This window comes from Triturus cristatus, chromosome 1_2 (genome assembly GCF_964204655.1).
Source record: "Triturus cristatus chromosome 1_2, aTriCri1.1, whole genome shotgun sequence".
NCBI lineage: Eukaryota > Metazoa > Chordata > Amphibia > Caudata > Salamandridae > Triturus > Triturus cristatus.
The window spans coordinates 220,963,538-220,984,264 of NC_140580.1; the positions used below are offsets into that span (position 1 = coordinate 220,963,538).

Sequence of the window (20,727 nt, forward strand, 5' to 3'; positions counted from 1 at the left end):
TATCATCCGAGCCTCCTCTCTGCGGAGTCCTCGGTCCTCTGCCCGGGCCCATTCCTTGACAGCTGCCTCCCACTGGTATAACACTAGACCAGCCACCGATCTTATAGCAATCTGCTTCTTTACCAATATAAGTGCTTAATCTAGAAAGCGAGTCCCCAGTTTCCTGGGTTTTGGACAGGGGAAGGATTCCAGCAAGCATACTTCTGAAGGTGCAAGGCACGGTGCGGCCTAGCATCTCATTAAACCGTGTACCAGAGGCCCAAAACTCCTGCGCATGAGCACAGTTCCAGGTCAAGAGACAAAATTCGCCAACGTGCAACGGGGTCAACATTTAGCCTCCCCTCCTCCCACATACATCACTGTTAGTTTCTTCAAGGTGAGATACATCTAATGGAGGTAATTAAATTGGCTGTCTTTAAAGTAGGTATTCTGGGAGACTATGTGGGTAGGTCAATATCCGTGCCCATTCATTGTCCAAAACATCCTTTCCCAATATTCCATCACATTTCAGTCTGAGGCTAACCAGCGGTTTCTGTACCATCCCATTAAGGGCACTATAAGGTCCTTTTACAAGGTGTCTACCCAATCCCAGGGACAATGTTAAATGCAAGACATTATTTGTCCAGGGTTCTTTCAACCCAGTATCCCAGGATGTTGTAAAGGTCCGAGCTAATGCCTCATATGTAAGGAATAATGCTGGGGTGAGCCATCTGCCTCAATAAGGATGTCCAAGGGCAGCAGCAGTGTAGAGGCCACGTTACAGGCACCCACCATCACTAGCCCCACTTCTGTCCAAGCCGTCAGCTGTGCCGCTTCAAACAGTGGAAGAGTCCCCATGACCAAGTAATTTAAGCTTGATAGCCTCAAAAATCTAAATCTTGGAATCCATTTTCCAATTGTTGACAAAGTTAGTGAATGACTCTGAACATAATGTGAATATTAATATCCTAATACTGCAGTATTTAACGGAGCGGGGGTCAAAAGAATCAAAGGTTGATATTTCAACACCAAAGATCACCAATACAGGAGTTGAAGTATCAGCGTTGGACTATGAAGTGATGCATTATGTTTTTAACAAATACCATAAAATTACACAAACAGAACACATGGAAACCGATGGCCTTAACCATTTAGAGGTCCATGTTGGTGGGGTCTGGTCTAAGTGAACTTTCTAACGAAAACGTTATCAAACCTGATCCACTAGTAATAGTCATCGATAGAACAGAGGAATCTGATCCTGTAGTAAAAGAGTCTGGAGTGGTCAAGGACAAGTTTTCAATCTTCCAAAACTAGAAAGAATACAAGATTTTTCCATATAAGAGAAAAGGAGGAAAAGGAGAATCACAAAAAAGTCAAAGAGTATTAAGGTAAGAGTTGCCTCCTGTGAATAGCCATAAAGGAAAAAGCTGTTTAAGACTCACGGATGATTTAATTGATTATGGAAAGACGTTCCAAGCTGGTAAACAAGCAATTAGATGCTGCTTCAGTTCAAGATTTATAAGTAGAAATACAGAGAACTAGTTTCTTGAGCCGTATAAAGGGTACAACATCAAATAATACCCCCACTTATCCATTTACCCTGAACCTGCATCTAGGTTGCCAATAAGCAATCTAGCCCAAGATAGGGCTTATGCACTGATAGAAGCCATGCCTGGTTGTCAGGAATGTGTGTCAATAACTGGAGTGCAACCTAGATGGATTTTAATCAAGCCAACAAATGGGTATTACAGCTAATAGATATTTTTCGTAGACTGGTATTCTGACCCATATTTAAACAGATCAGAGATCCTAATTATTAGGAGTACTCTTCCAAGACTATCCAAAATTTCATCAAAGAAAGAGCCTTGGTTTGACTTCCACAGGAGAGAAAGCTTTAGCATCAAACTGGTCAAATGCACTGATTTACTTTTATTCAAGAACTGTAGCAGATGAAGTATTCAACTCCACTGATTATACAATACATATCGTCTATATTTATGAAAATTATCAACAAAAACCTAGTAACAAACATCTATTAGAAACAAAATTGAGACCAGCCCAAGGAGGCTGGGGTGAAACAGCAACAACCTCAGGTCTTACCGGCAATGTTCATAGACTGCTTGATAAAACAGATCAAGGCAGACATAACAATAAAGCATTAATGACCCCCACCCGACTAATTCACAAGACTGGAACTGGATAGCAGCTGCAATCAACTAAAGGAATCAGGTCCCGAAACCTCCACTTTGGAGGTCCTGATGAGGATGTTATTCACTTTCGGTCTTGGAAAGTAGCAGGCCGGAAAAGTATTTGGAAATTTCTTACCTCGAAACTGAAAGAAAAATACATTATGATTATAGCTTTGCAGGAAACATGGGAACTGAGGATGTGATGATGAATGGTTATCTGGTGTATGATCTGAATGAGGTGAAGGGGAAATTCGGTAGTCCTATTAGTGGGCTAACACTTTTAGTGACAGTATAAAAGGATCCTAGGATTTCAAGAATTTGTAATGAATTCCCAGATTTTCTAACTATTGAAATATTGGGTATGAAGACCCCTAAAGGTCACTGTAAGAAAAATAATGCTAAAGGACTAATTAGGGTAAATACATAGTTACCACCAAATAAATCCCATGAGAAACAATTAAAAGGCCTGGTTATTCTTATAGAGAGGATTGGCTCCAAGTAACCTACGGTTGCCATTCTTCTGTTTGGAGCTCTTAATGCTCAATTCCCAAGTCCGGTATCTCAGTATGAGTGCCATCTAGAAAAATTGAAAGTCCTGGGTATTCCTACACAGATTATTGTGGGCTCACACAGAGACCTTAAGGAGAAAAAAACGGTTACAGCCCTAGAAACTCTTAATTTGACAATAAATGGTAGGACTAAAAGAGACCAGCCAGGGAGACATACTTATGACAACAGAAGCACATCCTCCCTTATCGATTATGCTGTAATCTCCTCTCAAGAATTTTACCTAGTAAGCAATCTTCATATCAAGGATTTGATGGTGAGTGACCATCTGTTATAACTAGTCTGTTCTGTTAAACTTGGCAATACTTGGTAGAATAGCCTTCAAATTCGATTTAAGATCAAACAAAGGATCATATGGTCAGCATAACTAAAAAGCCAAACAGTAAACATGATCTCTTGACATCTTATATGGAGATAACTCCACAAGCTATATTGAAGGTATATGGAAAAATCATATGCACTGTGAGATGTTTTGCATCCAGGTTAGTAAATGATGGAAAGAGGCCGAAGGGAACACCGTGGTCACACAAAGAGAAAGATAAAGCTAAGATGAGTAAGAACATAAGGGATGCCTTCAAATGTGCCAGTGCTAGGGGGAGTCCTTAATAAGACAATATAGAAAGGATTTCAGAAAGGAGTATAGAAGGGTTTCTTGGAATGATAAAGAAAAAATATAAACCAAGGTTTTAATAGCTCTTTGAAAAGGGAAATTCAAGTCTTTCTGGGATGTTGCTGATGAAACCCTGGAGGGGGAGGGGAGGAAGAAGAAGAAGACAGAAGTGAACCCAGTAGATGAAGAGGAATGGATTAAGTATATATCGGAGATACAGAGCAAGAAATATAAATAAAAAGGAACCAATAATGCTGATCCTCAAAGGTCAAAAGTATTATATTTTAAAAGAGGACCAGATTGCTTTAATCCGAGCAATAAAATAAATCACGGCTTATCTGATAGGAATAAAAAACCTGAACCCTAAACTGCGGGCTAAATTTTTCACCCCTGTGTGTGCATCAATAATCAATAGAAATATAATCCCAGATTCCTGGAAAGGCAGTTTAAGGGTGCTAAAAAATAAAAGAGACTTACTTTCCCAAAGAATTATCAAATGATAACATTATTGGATATACCAAGTTAAATGTATGTGCAAATATCTCTTGCAAGCCCTGGAACAATGGGTAGAAAAGGAGAAGGTTCTACCTAAGATAAAACTGGGATACAGGAAAAAGCTATTCACCTGTGGATGGGTGTCTTGCATTAAACTTACTGGTTGAGAAATTTGCATTCAAAAGAAACCAGCCACTTTACACATCATACATAGCCTTATTTAAGACTTTTGACACTACCAAGTGTGACCACTTTCAGAAAAAAAGGCACACTGGCAAATTCCTTCAGGTCGATGGAAACTAATAATACAACTTTGTGAAGGTGCCTGGAAAAGAATCAAATTAGGTAGTAAGATAGGTTTGATTGTAAACGTCTCTGAAACAAAAGTAATGGTATTTTCAAATAACAGCAATCAGAAAATAAATCCGAAGTGCTTGACTAACAGAGAACAACTGGAGATAGTGAAAGAGTATAGGTAATTTGGTCTCCTCTTCAAAAGTAATCTTAAATTCAAGCCACATACTGACTGACAGAACGGTGTTAAAGTGTTCTGCAGGTTCTTTAATAAGGATGGACTCTGTATTAGGTCATAAGTCTGTCAAAGCTTTGAGGGATACCTATAACTTCAAGATAACTAACTTGTGGCTCTACGAAATCCTGTTTGAGAATTATGTAACTCATTTCCAGACTGTAGAAATTAATATCTAGAAAAAATGTCTTGGCTTCCCGGGAGACACTTTAAATTGTCTGCTAAGGCTTGAGCTGGGCCTGACAAATATTAGAATTAAGTACCAGCAAAGAATCTTTAATTACTGGTTTTGCCTCACTATTGCGGTTTAAGGGTTGCTCAGACATTCAATAAAGTACCACTTCTGGTCAAATAATCCAGTTCCGTGGATCGATAACATTCATAAAATTATGGAAGGCCTGGTCATAGCAATATCATCTTACATGAGTGAAAGTTCCCTTTCCCATAAGAAAAAAATGTCTGGTTAAAGAGTCGGCTATAAAAAGTGATTTGGAAGATTGTGGTAAAAGAAGTCAATTTGCTCATTTGATGCAGACAGATTATAAAGATGATATACAACCATATTTAATACATAATATATACAAGCTAGTAGTATTGGAAGATGGACGTTGAAGGCAATACTGGGCCAAGGGCCTGCTTTTATAAAAAATGGTGGAGTAATAAGTCTTCAAATCAAAGTTTTTTTTGTCTCTTTGTAAAACCAGTACTTTGACACTTTCTCATCTGCTTGTAATAGGCACAATTATTGGATTTGAGAGAGAAATACGGTTACTGCCTGTTTATAGAGAACTACTGATTTGTCAATTACATGAACTAATGATGTAAAATATGACAATATCAGACTATGTTACTGTCTATTTTTTTTTTTTTTTAATTGTAATGAAAAAAATGGAATTGCGGATATAGGAAATATATTAAACCATCAATCTAAATCACTGCTGACAGGGCATGATGCACTTTATTACCTATATTTATCCTCCTTATCAAGTACTTTATAACGGTTTTGCACATCTATACAATTCTTGTCACTACTGTAAAATCTGCATGCTGATACTTTCTTATCTGCTTGTATCGAGTAAATATTGTGGAATCTAGAAGAAGAGAAAGTTACTCCTGGTGTACAGATAATCTAGCTTCATTGCTTATGTGAATTACTGAGGTTAGTAATGAAATGTGAAAAAATGGGAATATAATTGCATCTGTGTAAAAACATTTTGAAACCATGACAAAAACAATGGAATAGATGATTTAGGAAGTACAGTTTTTTTCAATGGAATTGTGTTGATTCTGCTAGTGAACTGGAACATCTAACACATACGCCTCCTTTTTATCAGTGGTTTTATACATTAATATAAACTTTGTCTTTTGGGGATTTTAAGCCTCACTGCCTTAGGGTGGTCTTCCCCTCAACTTTTTACCTACCTCATCTACTCGCCTGACCTCGTTTTTGCTAGCTTTGTGACTCTGTGCACATTACCGCTGCTAACCAGTGCTAAGTTGCTTGTGCTCTCTCCCATAAACATGGTAACATTGGTTCATCCCAATTGGCATATTTAATTTACTTATAAGTCCCTAGAAAAGTGGTACGCCCGGTACCCAGGGCCTGTATATTAAATGCTACTAGTAGGCCTGCAGCTCTGATTGTGCCACCCACTTAAGTACTCCTTAACCATGTAAAAGGCCTGCCACTACAGAGCCTGTATGTGCAGTTTTACACTGCCATGTGGACCTACAAAAATAAACCTTTTGCCAGGCCCAAACCTTCGCTTTGTATACATATAAGTCATCCCTAAGGTAGACTTTTAACAACCCAGAGAGCAGGGTGCAATGTGTTTAAAAGGCAGGACATGTACCTTTAAGCTTTACATGTCCTGCTAGTGAAAAACCCTCAAAGTCAATCAATCAATTAATACTTTATTTCGCATTCAGAAACAAATGCATAAAAAGTTCAGATAAAAATATACAAACATATCAATAAGTTATCATAAAAAGGCTGAGATCTAAAAATGTATCCAAAAACCCTTAAAACAGCATATGCATCACCTCACTGGTTCATCTGCATCTTAATACATTTTGATTTGTTCAAGCTCTGCATATTATACAGATTTTAACATTTTATCACATGTTTGCTAATCTGCGAGTTTTTAGTGCTGTACACAAAAACGAATGCAAAAACAACAGTTGATGGACAGAATGCAGAAAAATGTCATACATTCACCCCAGTACAGAGATCTGGGCCTAAATCCATCTTTTTTTGCTCACCATGCCATTCCAGTTTGAACCCAGCCATATGCAAATCAGTCTTGATTCTGTGCCTCATGGGAACAGTCCAGCCCGAACTGCCAAGCCAGGTCCTCCCTGGACTGGAAGCAAGCATCCTAGGACCGGTTTCGGGGTTTCACCCCTCTTCAGCCAGGATAGCTTGATTCCAGTGGCATGGAGAGCACGGGACCCATGTCTAGGCATACCCGTCCCCACTCGGGGTGACAAATGCAAAAACAACAGTTGATGGACAGAATGCAGAACAATGTCATACATTCACCCCAGTACAGAGATCTGGGCCTAAATCCATCGTTTTTTTGCTCACCATGCCATTCCAGTTTGAACCCAGCCATATGCAAATCAGACTTGACCCTGTGCCTCATGGGAACAGTCCAGCCCGAACTGTCAAGCCAGGTCCTCCCTGGACTGGAAACAAGCATCCTAGGACCGGTTTCGGGGTTTCACCCCTCCTCAGCCAGGATAGCTTGATTCCAGTGACTAGGACCGGTTTCGGGGTTTCACCCCTCTTCAGCCAGGATAGCTTGTTTGTTCTCCCTAAGTTGGCAGGGTATGCCCAGACGCAGGTCCCTTGCTCACTTTGCCAAGATAGCCTGGCTGATGAGGGTTATGAACCCGAAACCGGTGGATGCTTGTTTCAGGTCCAGGAAAGACATGGCTTGGCAGTTCGGGCTGGACTGTTCCCATGAGGCACAGGGTCAGACTGATTTGCATATGGCCATGTCTGAACTGGGGTGGTGGAGTGAGCTTAAGAATGATGATGGACTAAACCCAGATCAGTTGACTGGGGGTGAGTGTTTGATTTGCTCAAACACTCCGTCCATCATCCCCTTTGGTATCGCTTTGTACACAAAAACGAGGCCACCGTCAGGCAGACTTATGGAGTCTCTAATTGTAACATAACAGACAGTGCTATAATGTAATTACGCAAACAAAATTTCTTCAGAAAGGGATGATAAATATTTTCCTCTCTGTCTCATAAAACTGGCAAAAAACCAGTATGTGTATAATTGATTGTTTTGATCGGTAGGAACATGGACATCGGCCCAGTTGTGCCTCAGAGAACACATTCGCTGGGGAACCCAGCATTAAAGTTACATATCCCAACCGAAACCTTATTAAAATGAGTCGATGGGAATTATTGGTTACACAAGCAAGGTACGAGGATAGACCGTGCACCAAAGGGGGTCTCTCATTATATGCACTTACTGTGTCTTTATCTTTATTTCTCTGCTCTCTTTCTTGTGCACATTTCTCTAAAAAATAATTTATTAGTTTCGCCTTAGAAAAGGGTTCCCATTGCACGGGGTCATCATAAAGGGCCACCAACCCCAGAGAGTCCTGAGTGCACATTATATAATTTAGCCATGTTATCGATTTATCTGTACTGCCTCTCGTTTCTAAATTGACAACCAAAGTAGCAAGGGAGCCAGTTTGATTGTATAGGAAATATAGGGTAAGCCGAATTCTTTGTGTGTATTTACATTGGTACACGCCTTAGGGGTGGACAGTAACCTCTTGGTTAACCTATCCTCTATTTTGTGAAGGGTGTCCACATTGGTTATACCCCAAATTGCTGCCCCAAACGTAGCCACAGAAACAGTTTTTGCCAGGTAGATTTTAACCATCTCTGGTATTGGTTTGTTGCCCAAGTTCGATGCAAACCTGAAGATTGCAGCTATACTAGTATTCATCTGTCTAGCCCTAGAAGACAGCATTATTTTTCAATCTAAATTATTATCAAAGGTTATGCCTAGATACAATAAATTAGCTACAATATCAAATTTTCCTTTCTTTTTGCTTTTCTCATACACATAATAAAAGACTTCGCTTTGTTCACATGTAAACTAATGTTTTCCATAAATGATACATACTGGGTGATGCAATTTTGTAGGGCTAGAGGAGTGCATGCCAACAGGACTGCGTCGTCTGCATACAGCAGGATGGGGAATCGTCTTGTACCTGCAATCAGGTGTCTATCACCTTTTCAACCAGGTACTCATTTAGTTTATTGGTGTACAACAATAACAGAAAGGGTGCGAGTACACATCAATCAATCAAAGTACTTGTAAAGCGGGCTACATACCCATGAGGGTCTCAAGGCGCTGAGGGGAGGGGGTGCCACTACTGCTCGAAGAGCCAGGTCTTGAGGAGTCTTCTGAAGGTGAGCAGGTCTTGGGTCTGCCGTAGGAGGGTAGGGAGGGTGTTCCAGGTCTTGGCGGCGGAGGAAGGAGAAGGATCTGCCGCCAGAGGTCGTTCGTTGGTTGCGGGGGACGATGGCGAGGGCGAGGCTGGTGGAGCGGAGCTGGCGGGTGGGGGTGTGGAAGCGGAGTCTGCTGTTAAGGAAGGCTGGTCCGGTATTGTGCAGTGCTTTGTGTGCGTGGGTGAGGAGCTTGATGGTGATCCTCTTGTCGACGGGGAGCCAGTGTAGGTCTCTCAGATGGGGGGTGATGTGGCTGCGGCGAGGGACTTTGAGGATGAGTCGGGCGGAGGCGTTTTGGATGCGTTGCAGTCGTCGCAGGTGTTTGGCTGGGATTCCTGCATAGAGTGCGTTGCCGTAGTCCAGTCTGCTGCTGACGAGGGCCTGAGTCACAGTTCTTCTCGTTTCAGTAGGGATCCACTTGTAGATCCTGCTCAGCATGCGGAGGGTGTTGTAGCAGGAGGAAGAGACGGCGTTGACCTGCTTCGACATGGAGAGGGAGGAGTCGAGGATGAATCCTAGGTTGCGTGTGTGGTCAGTGGGTGTCGGTGCTGTTCCCAGGGTGGTTGGCCACCAGGAATCGTCCCAGGCTGAGGGGGTCGGTCCGAGGATGAGGACCTCTGTCTTGTCAGAGTTCAGCTTGAGTCAGCTGCTTCTCATCCATTCGGCGACGGCCTTCATTCCCACGTGGAGGTTGGTTTTGGTAGTGTGTGGGTCCTTGGTGAGGGAGAGGATGAGCTGTGTGTCGGCGTAGGAGATGATGTTGAGGTCGTGCTGGCGGGCCACTTGTGCGAGGGGGGCCATGTAGACGTTGAACAGCGTCGGGCTGAGCCCTGGGGTACGCCGCAGATGACGTAGTTGGCTTCGGATCGGAAGGGTGGGAGGCGGACGCTCTGGGTTCTGCCAGAGGGGAAGGACGTGGACCAGTCGAGGGCCTTTTCTTGGATTGCGGCTTCTTGGAGGCGAGTCTTTAGTGTGCGGTGGCAGACCGTGTTGAATGCGGCTGACAGGTCCAGGAGGATGAGGGCTGTTTTGCCGTTGTCTAGTTGGCATCTGATGTCGTCTGTAGCGGCGATGAGAGCTGTCTCGGTGCTGTGGTTTCGTCTGAATCCGGACTGGGACGGGTCTAGGATGTTGTTGTCCTCGAGGTGGCGGGCCAGTTGTATGTTGATGATTTTCTCGATGACCTTCGCCGGGAACGGGAGCAGGGAGATGGGCCGGAAGTTCTTGAAGTCCTCGGGGTCCGCATTGGGCTTCTTGAGGAGGGCGCTGATCTCGGTGTGCTTCCAGCTTTCCGGGAATGTAGCTGTCTCCAAGGAGATGTTGATGACCTTCCGTAGTTGGGGTGCGATGGCTGCGACTGCTTTGTTGAATACTTGGTGTGGGCAGGGGTCTGACGGTGATCCTGAGTGGATGGAGTTCATGATCTTGCATGTCTCGTCGTTGTTGACGTTGGACCAGGAGGTCAGGTGGTTGATGCGGGTGGTGTTCGCAGGGGAGGTGGAGTCTGGCATAGTAGGGGTGATCGTGGTGTTGAAGCTGTTGTGGATGTCGGTGATCTTGCGGTGGAAGAAGGTGGCCAGTGAGTCGCACAGTTCTTGTGAGGGTGGGATGTCGTTGGTGTTGGCACTGGGGTTGGAGAGTTCTTTCACGATGCTGAAGAGTTCTTTGCTGTTGTGTGCATTGTTGTCCAGGCGGGTTTTGAAGGAAGATCTTTTGGCTAGTCTGATGAGGTGGTGATGTCTGCGGGTGGCGTCCTTGTGGGCTGCGTGGCTGGCTGGAGTACGTTCATGGAGCCATTTCTTTTCCAGTTTCCGGCATGCACATTTGGAGGTCTGGAGTTCTTCGGTGAACCAGGTGGCTTTCTTGCTGGTGCGGCTGTTGGTGGGTTTCTTGAGTGGGTAGAGGGTGTTGTCGCAGTCGTTGATCCACTGTCTGAGGTTGCGGGCGGCGGTGTCTGGGTTGGTGGGGGCGGTGGGTGGGTTCTGGGCAAGGGTGGTGGTCAGCTGGTCTTTGGTGATTTTACTCCAGCAGCGGCGGGGCAGCTGTTGGGTGCGGTGGTGCGTGGTGGGCCTCTTGAAGGTGAAGTGAATGCAGTGGTGGTCAGTCTAGTGGAGTTTGGTGGTGTGGTTGAAGGTGACATGGGTGCTTGTGGAGAAGATGGGGTCAAGCGTGTGACCGGTGGCGTGGGTGGGTGCGGTGACGAGTTGGCTGAGGCCGAGGTTGGCGAGGTTGTCGATCATGGTGGCGGAGTTGGCGTCGTTGTTGTTCTCGAGGTGGAAGTTCAGGTCCCCGAGGAGGATGTAGTCAGTGGAGGCGAGAGCGTGGGTGCTGGCGAGGTCAGCGATGGAGTCGCTGAACTGTGCCCGGGGTCCGGGGGGTCTGTAGATGAGTGTACCTCTGAGGGTGGTGTTGGGGGCGGTGTGGATCCGGAAGTGCAGGTGTTCGGCGGTGTTGAGGATGTCGTCTGAGTGGGTGGAGACCTTGAGGGTGGACTTGTGGACGAAGGCTATTCATCCTCTGATTCCGTTGACGCGATCCCTGCCGGAGATCTTCCGGGATGGCTATGGCGATGTCGGGCGCCGAGGAGTCGTTCCACCAGGTCTCGGTCAGGAAGGCAACATCCGGGGTGGAGGTGTCGAGTAGGTCCCAGAGCTCGATGGCGTGTTTGCGTGCGGAGCGAGTGTTGAGGAGTATGCAGCGAAGGTGGTTGGATCCGGTCCTAGGAGGTTTGGTGGCTCTGTCGCAGGTGTAGCTGCAGGTGCGGCAGGAGAAGGGTCCGCGGGTGCGTTTCGGGGCTGCCTGGAAGCAGCTGTGGTCTCGTAAGGCATTGAGTGTGAGGAGAGGGCTGGCGTCGTATTGGAGTCTGGCGTCATGGTGGCGATCGCGGGGACCAGGAGGTCTGGCGCTGGGCGCAGTCCAGACGTGGACGGGCTTGCATCTGGCACGCCTCTGGTGCACCAGCGGCGTGCCCGCTGCACGTCCGCGCAGTGGCCGCCATTTAAGGCGGGGAGGGGGGGAGCAGCTGGGAGGCGAATCGGCTGGCGGGGGGCGGGCCGCAGGGGAGCAGCGGCAGGGACGGCTAGAGGGTACAGAAGAGAAAAGAGGGAGGGGGTGACAAGCTGCGGTGCAGGGGTGCAGTGGGGGAAAACAAATACCAAATACAGTGGGGGAAAACAAATACCAAGCAGTTACAGAGATGAAGACAAGGATGACAATCAGGCAAAAAATGCAAGCAGGCAGACAAGAGCCCTCGTGGGACTCGAACTCACGGCAGCAGCGGAGGCGTGGAGGGAGAGGGCATGGACACACGGGTGGAGCTGTGCGGCGTGGGGAGCGACCTGGCCTGCAGGCAGGGTCAGAGGTCGCTCTCACTGCCGCGCAGTGGCCGCCATTTAAGGCCGGGAGGGAGGAGCATCTGGGAGGCGGGAGTGGGGCGGTGATTCGGCTGGCGGGGGGGCAATGCCGCAGGGGAGCAGCGGCGGGGACGGCTAGATGGTACAGAATGCCTTACACCATTTTTTATGTTAAAGGGCCTAGTGCATTCACCCTGCCTACCGTGGCGGACCTTTGCTGTAGCACCTGCATAGAATTGTCATATAAAACAGATTATTGCTGCCTCCACCCTCATTTGCTCCATGACTTGCCACAACTTATTATGGTTAACGGAGTTGAATGCGGTAGAGAGATGCATGAATGCCATATAAAGATTCTCATGCCTGGCCTGTGTGTACTTCCCTGCTAAGAGTGCCAAGTTCAGACATTGATCCACGGTCCCTCTGCCTTTCCTGAATCCATATTGGAACTCCGCCAGGATCCCCTTCTCACGTGCCCAGTCTTCCATTCTGTTCAACAATATTCGGCCCATTACCTTTGCCGTACTATCAATTAACACAATTGGCCGATAGTTAGCAGGATCGGAACCATCTCCATTTTTGAATATCGGTTCAATAATGGACTGTTTCCATGACGGAAGGGCTCCTCAATGCCAATGGCATTGAATACTAAAGTGAGTAGAGGGGCCCAGAAGGTTGTATTATTCAGGATTATGTCAACAGGTACCCCATCTAGGCCGACTGCCATTAATGAGGAAGCTTGTGGCAGTGCACACTCTACCCCAGCCATATTAAAAACTAGGGGGGAAGCATGTCTTGTCCTGTCCGGCCGTTCTACAGTGAGACTTATATTCGGCTTTTCGAAGATTGTTTTAAAGTGATCTATCCATGTATTTTCGTCTATGCATACATCTGTGAAGGGGCCCCCTGCTTCTTGTAGAAATGGTGCATTGACCACTTTCCAGAAGGATTTAGTATCACTGTCATTGGCTGCTATCCTTAGTTTCTCCCATGCTTCAGATCGTAGTTGTTTTTTTCCTATTTTGCACAGTACTTTTATAGATCTCTCTCAGATTTTTGATTTGTAATTTATCCCTTGGGTTAGCTTTTAATGCCTGGTGAAGGTTGACAGAGCCTTTTGAGCAGATATTATCAAACCAGCGATTTTGCAGCTGTTTACCTGCCCCCGAGAGGCGAGTTAGTTGTTGCTTAATGCCTTGTAATATCTTCGAAAATGCTGTGACTACTTGCGGTTAAGCAAAACCTAACCTCATCATAATTCGACTGTATCAATCGGGAGAAAATGAGCCCTTCTTCAACCTTGCTCTATTTTAAGGAGTAGCCGTTTCTTCTAGCTAAGACAGGTTTGGGGATTATGGTACTAGTTTTAGTTATACATTGAGCTTTCCAAGGCAGCATTAGGGATATGTTAGCATGATCACTAAATTCTGTCATCATTGTGTTTACCTCTGCTTGATTATTCTCACTAGAAGTAGATGTTATTATGTAATCTATCACCGAGGTGGCCTCCCAGGGCCGGACTGGCCGTAGCGGGCACCGGGCATTCCCCCAATGGGCCGCAAGGGTAGGGGTCAGTTTTGGGCCCCTGGGGGTTGTTTTTGTTACAGGGCCGTTTTTGCAGCATAGCTGCAAAAATCAACCCCTGTAACAATATCGTCCGAAACCGTCCCTGGCAAACAGATCGCCCTCACCCCCAAACCGTGAGGGGCCGGCCGAGCACTTCGCCAGGGCCGGTTTTGCTTCCTAGTCCGGCCCTCTGTAAAAAGTCAGAATTGTTTGGTCAATGTTGTGGGTTCTCTGTTTACTAATCTCCAACTGCCATACCATTAAAAGATTATTCAGAGAATTTCCATAGGTAGTGTGGGTGAAGTGATCATTTAAGCTGTCATTTTGTGAGATTTGTTGGCACATGCGATAGTCTCAGTTCGTACATTTTGCTATATTAAAGTCGCCCGCCCATGTACAATAAAGTGGTTTTGCTTGTGTAAGTATTATGTCCTCTAATGTTTCTTCGAAGTACTTTACCACCTCTTGTGGGGTCACAAAATTGATGTAATAATAATTTGTTATCAACCAACTTAAGCTATGGTTGCTCTCTAGTATAATGATGTGGAAAAATAGCGATTCATTAATAAAGCGTTCCACTTTAAATAAGATAGTGTAAGATATACATGACAACAGTCCCCCTTTAGCTCTTCCTTTGGTTAATGGGATGGCGGGTGTGTTAAAGTATCGATAACCATTAACAAAAAGCATTTGCAATGCAAATAGGTCTTGTTTTTTACCTACACGTTTTATTTTTGGAGTGAGTGTATGTAGTGTGCAAAATCCTGCACTTCGTAATAAATATATTGAAAAAGACGCAAAGTGTGGATTGTATCAACAATTGCTTGGCACGAACCTCATGGGGGAAGTGTCGCCACACATGCACGCCATGGCGCTTTACTAATGCGAATCTCATTAATAAAAGTAGTGCTTACAGACTAATCAACGCCATCGGAGCATGTGAATCCGAATCACAGCTTCTCTTTCATTTTCTAGACTATTTGACTCACTCTCCTGCGTCTTGGTTATTCCCCAAACACTGGGAGGAAATGAAGTTTGCCAAGGGGGCGGGGGGCAGGGGGGGGCTTCGGGGGTACATGAAAATGTATTCATTGCCTAGTTGTCAAAGGTCACCCGATGCTATTAGTTAAAAGTGTGCAGATTTCATTAAGATATTCAGAGTACTTTACTCGCATCTATGAAAAAATCGACCTTAACTAAACAAAATGCCAGAATGCGTGTCAGTTTTCAGAGTGTTTTAGACAGTACTGGTTGCTTAGTTTCATTGCATTAATTTTTGTATTTACTCTTTTACACAGCATCCAAAGTAGGTTACCTAACCCCAAAACCCCGAGTTGTTAAATGACCCATAGAAGGAAGTGTTTTACAGTTGAGCAAATGTGTTCAAATGTAATTTTGGTAGTGCCATGGAATGATTAGCCAATGAGGTACTCGATGAGCAGTTATTTAACTACATGTTCAAAACGTACGGTATTGTGGCTGTTGTTTTCTTGTACACAACCACCTCTCTGAATGTGTTTATTAACACAGAGCTTCATCTACCAGACAGTGCTCACAGAGGGGCGACAAAAGCACAGAACAAAATGTATTCATTTATCCTGAGTGTGAAGGCACCCAGAAGGCTTAAGTGCCCGCCCAGAGAGGCTAGGGATCCCAGCGCTTCTACAGACTCTGCCGTGCTCCTCTGCACCAGCAGGGCACAGCTCAGAATCTGCCGCTTCTGCTAAGAATAGGTGTGGGGGAGGAGGTTGGGGCATGTGGGAGTTGCCAGCAGATTTCCAGGTTATTGAAAGTGATGATTCTGACATGAGGCAATGGAGACTGACTTTGTCTGTTTGTCTGCACCAGTCTATTTCTCTACCATCTACCGGGCTCACTGTCATGTATCCATTCATCTCTCTTTGTTAGAGGTGAGCGAGCCAATATATTAATTAACAGGTAGAGCCAGCCGGAGATGAGCCAAGCGTATACGAGCCAGTGGGCGAGCCGTGAAAATGATTGGCATGTTAATCATACAGTAAACGTGCGATAATGTCTCTTCAGCATTCAAAAAAGTGCATTTTTTTAGCGCGTCACCTCAGTACACAAGATTATAGCACTGAATTTGAGAGGAAGTTATTAAAAGTGCTCATTTTAAGCATGAGTTAAAACACTGCCGCTCCTCCCGCCCGACAACAATGCTATTTGTGAACTAAGAGGTGTCAGTTACCATGCATACCCCGAATGTTGCCTGGAGTCTTATTATATTTAGAGTAACATTAAAATCTAGTTCATTAAACACAAGAAGTTTTTGTACAGCACGCATCTTGAACTCGCATTTTTCAAGGTGGCAATAATAAAGATGAAAACGGAAGTGCCGGCAGGAAAGAAAACACGAACGGGAGTGGGGGGGACAGGGGAGGGTGAGAAGTCACAGACTAAGGGAGGGGGCGGTGGGGTGGGGAGACAGGGAAGAAAATTGTGTTAGGAGTAAAGGGGCCAATAGCCGTGGAAGGATACAAATGATGAATGAGGAGGGACTAACAAGCCTCAAACCAATCGGAAGGCAGCATTTAAGACAAAAGCCAATGGGCAGAGAGTGGGCGGAGCTTCAACGAAGCTTCCACACTACAGTATATACTGCATGTCTAGCAAAGCGATGGCAGCGCAATCGCGCTGCAACGCTAGGCGAGATCTAAAACAAAATAGTGTCAGGAGTAAAGGGGCCAATAGCCGTGGAAGGATACAAATGATGAATGAGGAGGGACTAACAAGCCTCAAACCAATCGGAAAACAGCATTTAAGACAAAAGCCAATGGGCAGAGTGTGGGCGGAGCTTCAACGAAGCTTCCACACTACAGTATATACTGCATGCCTCGCAAAGCGATGGCAGTGCATTCGCGCTGCAACGCTAGGCAAGACCTAAAAATGGGGTCCCCTTCCAACGTCTCTTGGAAACATAGGATTTGATGGGGTGCGACTACATTATACCACTCCTTATTGTCTTTTTTATTTTTATAACCCGCTATATTCCAGGAAAGCAAGGTGTGATAGATGTTAAGTTTTGGAATCACTCTTGCTATCTCTGTACTGGATGACATATCCTGGAGGCTAGAATGTGTTGCTATTGAGGGGAAATTATCTACAGTGGATGTTTAAACGATCACATCAACCCTTTCCCATGCTACAATTGGGTTTGCCATTACAGGATTTGGGAAGGGACTTCAAGACCATTACTATCTTCCATATCATAGCCAATATCAGGTGTCACAGGTTGGGGTAGTCGATCGCAGCTATTTAGGTCTGTTAGAGCTGCGTATCTATTGGCAGTAAATAAAAAGCAGTTGTCCTCCCTTGGTAGGCAAAACCTTTCATTGCTCCCCTGCAATGAAGCCCTAGACATGAGGGGTCTATGTGAGAACAATGGCTTATAGAAGAAGCCCAGTGGGACAGCATAAATCTGTGAGCTTGTTGTTTTTACTGTAGGGAGTAGGGCTAGTATTTCCCCTACTACGTATGTGTTATTAAAATTCAGTACTACGCAATCTCCCTCGATTACTTTTTTTTAGAATTGGCAACCCAAGAAATTCTTCTTGCCATAATTAAATGGTCATAAACGGATGGTGGAAGTCTTAGAGTGTTTGTTAGCCAGTGTCTTGATTTATCCATCAGTTGGGTAGTAGTTGTTTCTTATTGGTCTGAAGTAAGGGTCGGGACATTTACATTTACAAGATTAGCATGTAAGGACATGCGGCAGGTGGTAAGCATAAAACCACTCGACTAACATGCCCCCCTTTATTTAGATTCCTCGTGTTGGGCCTTTCGTGAGAACTATTAGGATCAGCAGGGGCTAGTAACCTCTCCCTCAATGAGCCCCACATACCACTTGTATCTGCCCCTAGGTTCTCAAGTTCCATTCTCTGTGTCTCCACTTCTCTCTCTTCTGTTGGAGTCGTATACTGTCTTGGATTTTAGCCCGATGGCCTCCTGGTTTCCTTGGAAGAATTAATTAGTCCTGTTTATGTTTTCCTATAGGGTGCAGGGTATTAACATGTGTATTACTGGATGGTTGCACAGGGGTTGTATCTCTGGTTATAAGTGACACACCATTTGCTTTTTTGTCCATCATTAGGGTTTTTAGCATGCCTTCTATTGCAGTTAGGTGTGACAGTATGGGCTGTAGCAGGGCTGTTAATTTCTCCCCCATAGTGTCCTCAAAAGATCGCTGTGTCATTTCAGCTGGCACACTTAGCTCGGGTGTATGGTCTGTATTGTCTGTGACATTCATACTTGCGTTCAATTTCCCTGGTTTATTTAGCTTTTTTTTGTGTACTAAGTTTTTGAGGCTCTCTTGTCCTTTTTGATAGTGTTTTCCCCTTTGCTGTAGCTGGGGGTACAGGACTAGGGCGTGGTGATGGCAATGACGTTGCTAATAGATTCTGATGGTCTGCCCCGACAACCCCTGCCTATATGTCACTGTTTTCCAGTGCCTCATTCTGGCCAATCGTGGGCTCTAGTGGATTAACCCCCCCCCCCCAGCGACAGTTTCTTCCCAGTCAGTGCGATTTGATTAGCAATAGCTGTGGTGGCTTTCAGCAAGAAGGAATCCAATGTAGAGATGTGCCCCCCCTCAGTTATTGTTGTATTTACTTTTTTCTCCCCCATGCTGTCTTCTGTGGATTCTTATGGAAGGAGTTAAAGGAGTGGCTAAGCTCACCCTCCTCTGGGCCCAGACAGGCGTGGATGTGATGGCCTGCACGCGTACCCGCGCGCGTCCCGCGGCACGGGGCGGCGGCGCGGTTTTATACTTGCTCCAAGCGCGAGGGAGTTCGGGCATTATTGGGGATTTTAGCTCCCCAGCGGCGTGTTTTGCGGCTTCACGGCAGTGGCGGGATGGAGCTGCCCAGCGACCAGGTCAGCCAGGAGGTGAAGTAAGGTTCTGCTTCCAGTTAAAAATAGTCACCCCCGCAAGTAGGAAGGCAGGGTGAAGTGCACTGCATTTGCCACCTGCGACAAGGCACACTCATTAACTGCTACATCTGCAGTGCAAGAAAGCAAGGAACAATAAAAAAAAACAAAAAAACAAAAATACAGGATAGTTCTTGCCCAGAAAACCATTACAGACTTAGAACAGAATGGCGCTCACTGTGTTTTTTTTCTGTGTTGGAGTCGGCTGTCAGATAACAGTGGAGGGAATGACTCCTCCTGGCTCAATTGTTTGAGGCGTGTGGCGAAGAAATATGGCTGGCTGGTGCGGTGTGGTGCAGTAGCGATCTCCTTGATGCAGTCTCCTAGGGCCTCCTTAGGCCACACCCCCTGGGCCAAAGTCATTTTTCACTACTGCAAAGCCTATCTCTCCAAAAACAAGTAGAGAGTTTCCCAGGTTTAACCAGAAGGGACCGGGTACGTAACAACGTTTGAAAACTGTCAAGTTTCCCTCATGGATTTGCTCACAAGTCTCCAACTACAGATTAACGATCAATGTATATTGAACCAAAGATAAGGAGTCCATAAGACTAAACACAACGTTAAGATATATTGTTTTTTTATTATTTGATTTGAAAATTATTCTGTATCTCAAATTTATATTACAATCATTTATCCACAAATATCTGAATGTAGTAGAATAAATCTTCCACAAAAAACAACAATCATGTATGAAAAATAACTCTCGATGACAGATAAAATCATTAATTGCACATAATTAAAGCAAAAACATTTTATAAAAACATTCAATATAGAGATTGATAATGCATTGCACACATTTAAAATTAGTATAAAGACACAAATATGGTTTTGTCCTCTTGTCGAAAAGCCAGAAAACTTGGGACCAATAACAGGTTCCCTTAAAGCCCCAATTATTAATCTCTCTAGTAGGGTACTAACAACAGATGAAATTTCAACTTTAGAAAAGGGTCTAGGTTTTGCGCCTAGCGCGCCAGCATGCAAATACACAATGGAGAAAGATATACGTGACCTTTTTAGAAAAATCAGAATAAAGAAATTCTTTGAAAATAAGGAACCCAGGCCCACTCAAAATAGATCTGGATTGAAACCTCAGTCCACATGGACACCGACAATTGGGATGGTGAGCCAAGAAGTGGACACTTTTGAAAAGGTCATTACTAGAGGGCTAGAAGCCATGTTCGACAAAAGACACTGGACGGATAGAAATCTAACGAAAAGCCAAACAACTGCCCTTAAGAACCTTCATGACTGTGACTCCATCACGATTAAACCTGGCGACAAGGGTGGCAGTATAGTGGTCTTTGATACGACTGATTACAACAGGAGAATGCAAAAGCTATTGGATGTACCGTTACATTACAGGAAATCCAATGCAGATGAATGGCTTAAATTGAAAGACAAGGTCAGCAATCTCTTGAGATTGGCGAAGGAAGACGGTGTAATCTGCGAAGATGAATTTCGCTTCCTGTATAACGAGCACCCATTGATTCCAGCCATTTATGGCCTCCCGAAGGTCCATAAGAACATCAATGACCCCCCTATGCGACCCATTGTATCAGGGATTAATTCCATCACAGAACCACTTAGCAAATATGTAGATAAATTTATAAGCCCCCTTGTTAAAAAGCTTCGATCATATATAAAAGACACAACTGATATGATCTCAAAGGTGGAAGGACTAGATTTTAATCCAGAGACTCAATGGTTGGTGTGTTTGGACATTGAGTCCTTATACACCAACATACCCCAACATGATACAGTAGAGATGATAAAAGAAATACTCAGTGAAGAAGGACGAGATCTTTCGCCCCTGGAAGTATTCATTGTTGAATGCATAGAAATTATTCTTATGAACAACATATTTCTATTCATTAATACATACTATTGTCAGATCAAAGGCACCAGTATGGGAGCCACATGTGCTCCCAGCCTGGCATGTCTCTACGTGGGCAAATTTGAGGACCGACACATCTATAATGAAGTCGCTCCTTATTTCGAAAACATCAAAC

At 44.8% G+C, this 20,727-nt stretch overlaps 1 protein-coding gene across 7 annotated transcripts in view; it reads right to left on the reverse strand.

Annotated features, from left to right (window-relative positions):
- Positions 1 to 20,727, reverse strand: part of USP54 (ubiquitin specific peptidase 54) — a 1,650,598-nt gene that overhangs the window by 1,135,310 nt on the left and 494,561 nt on the right. The window lies entirely within an intron of this gene.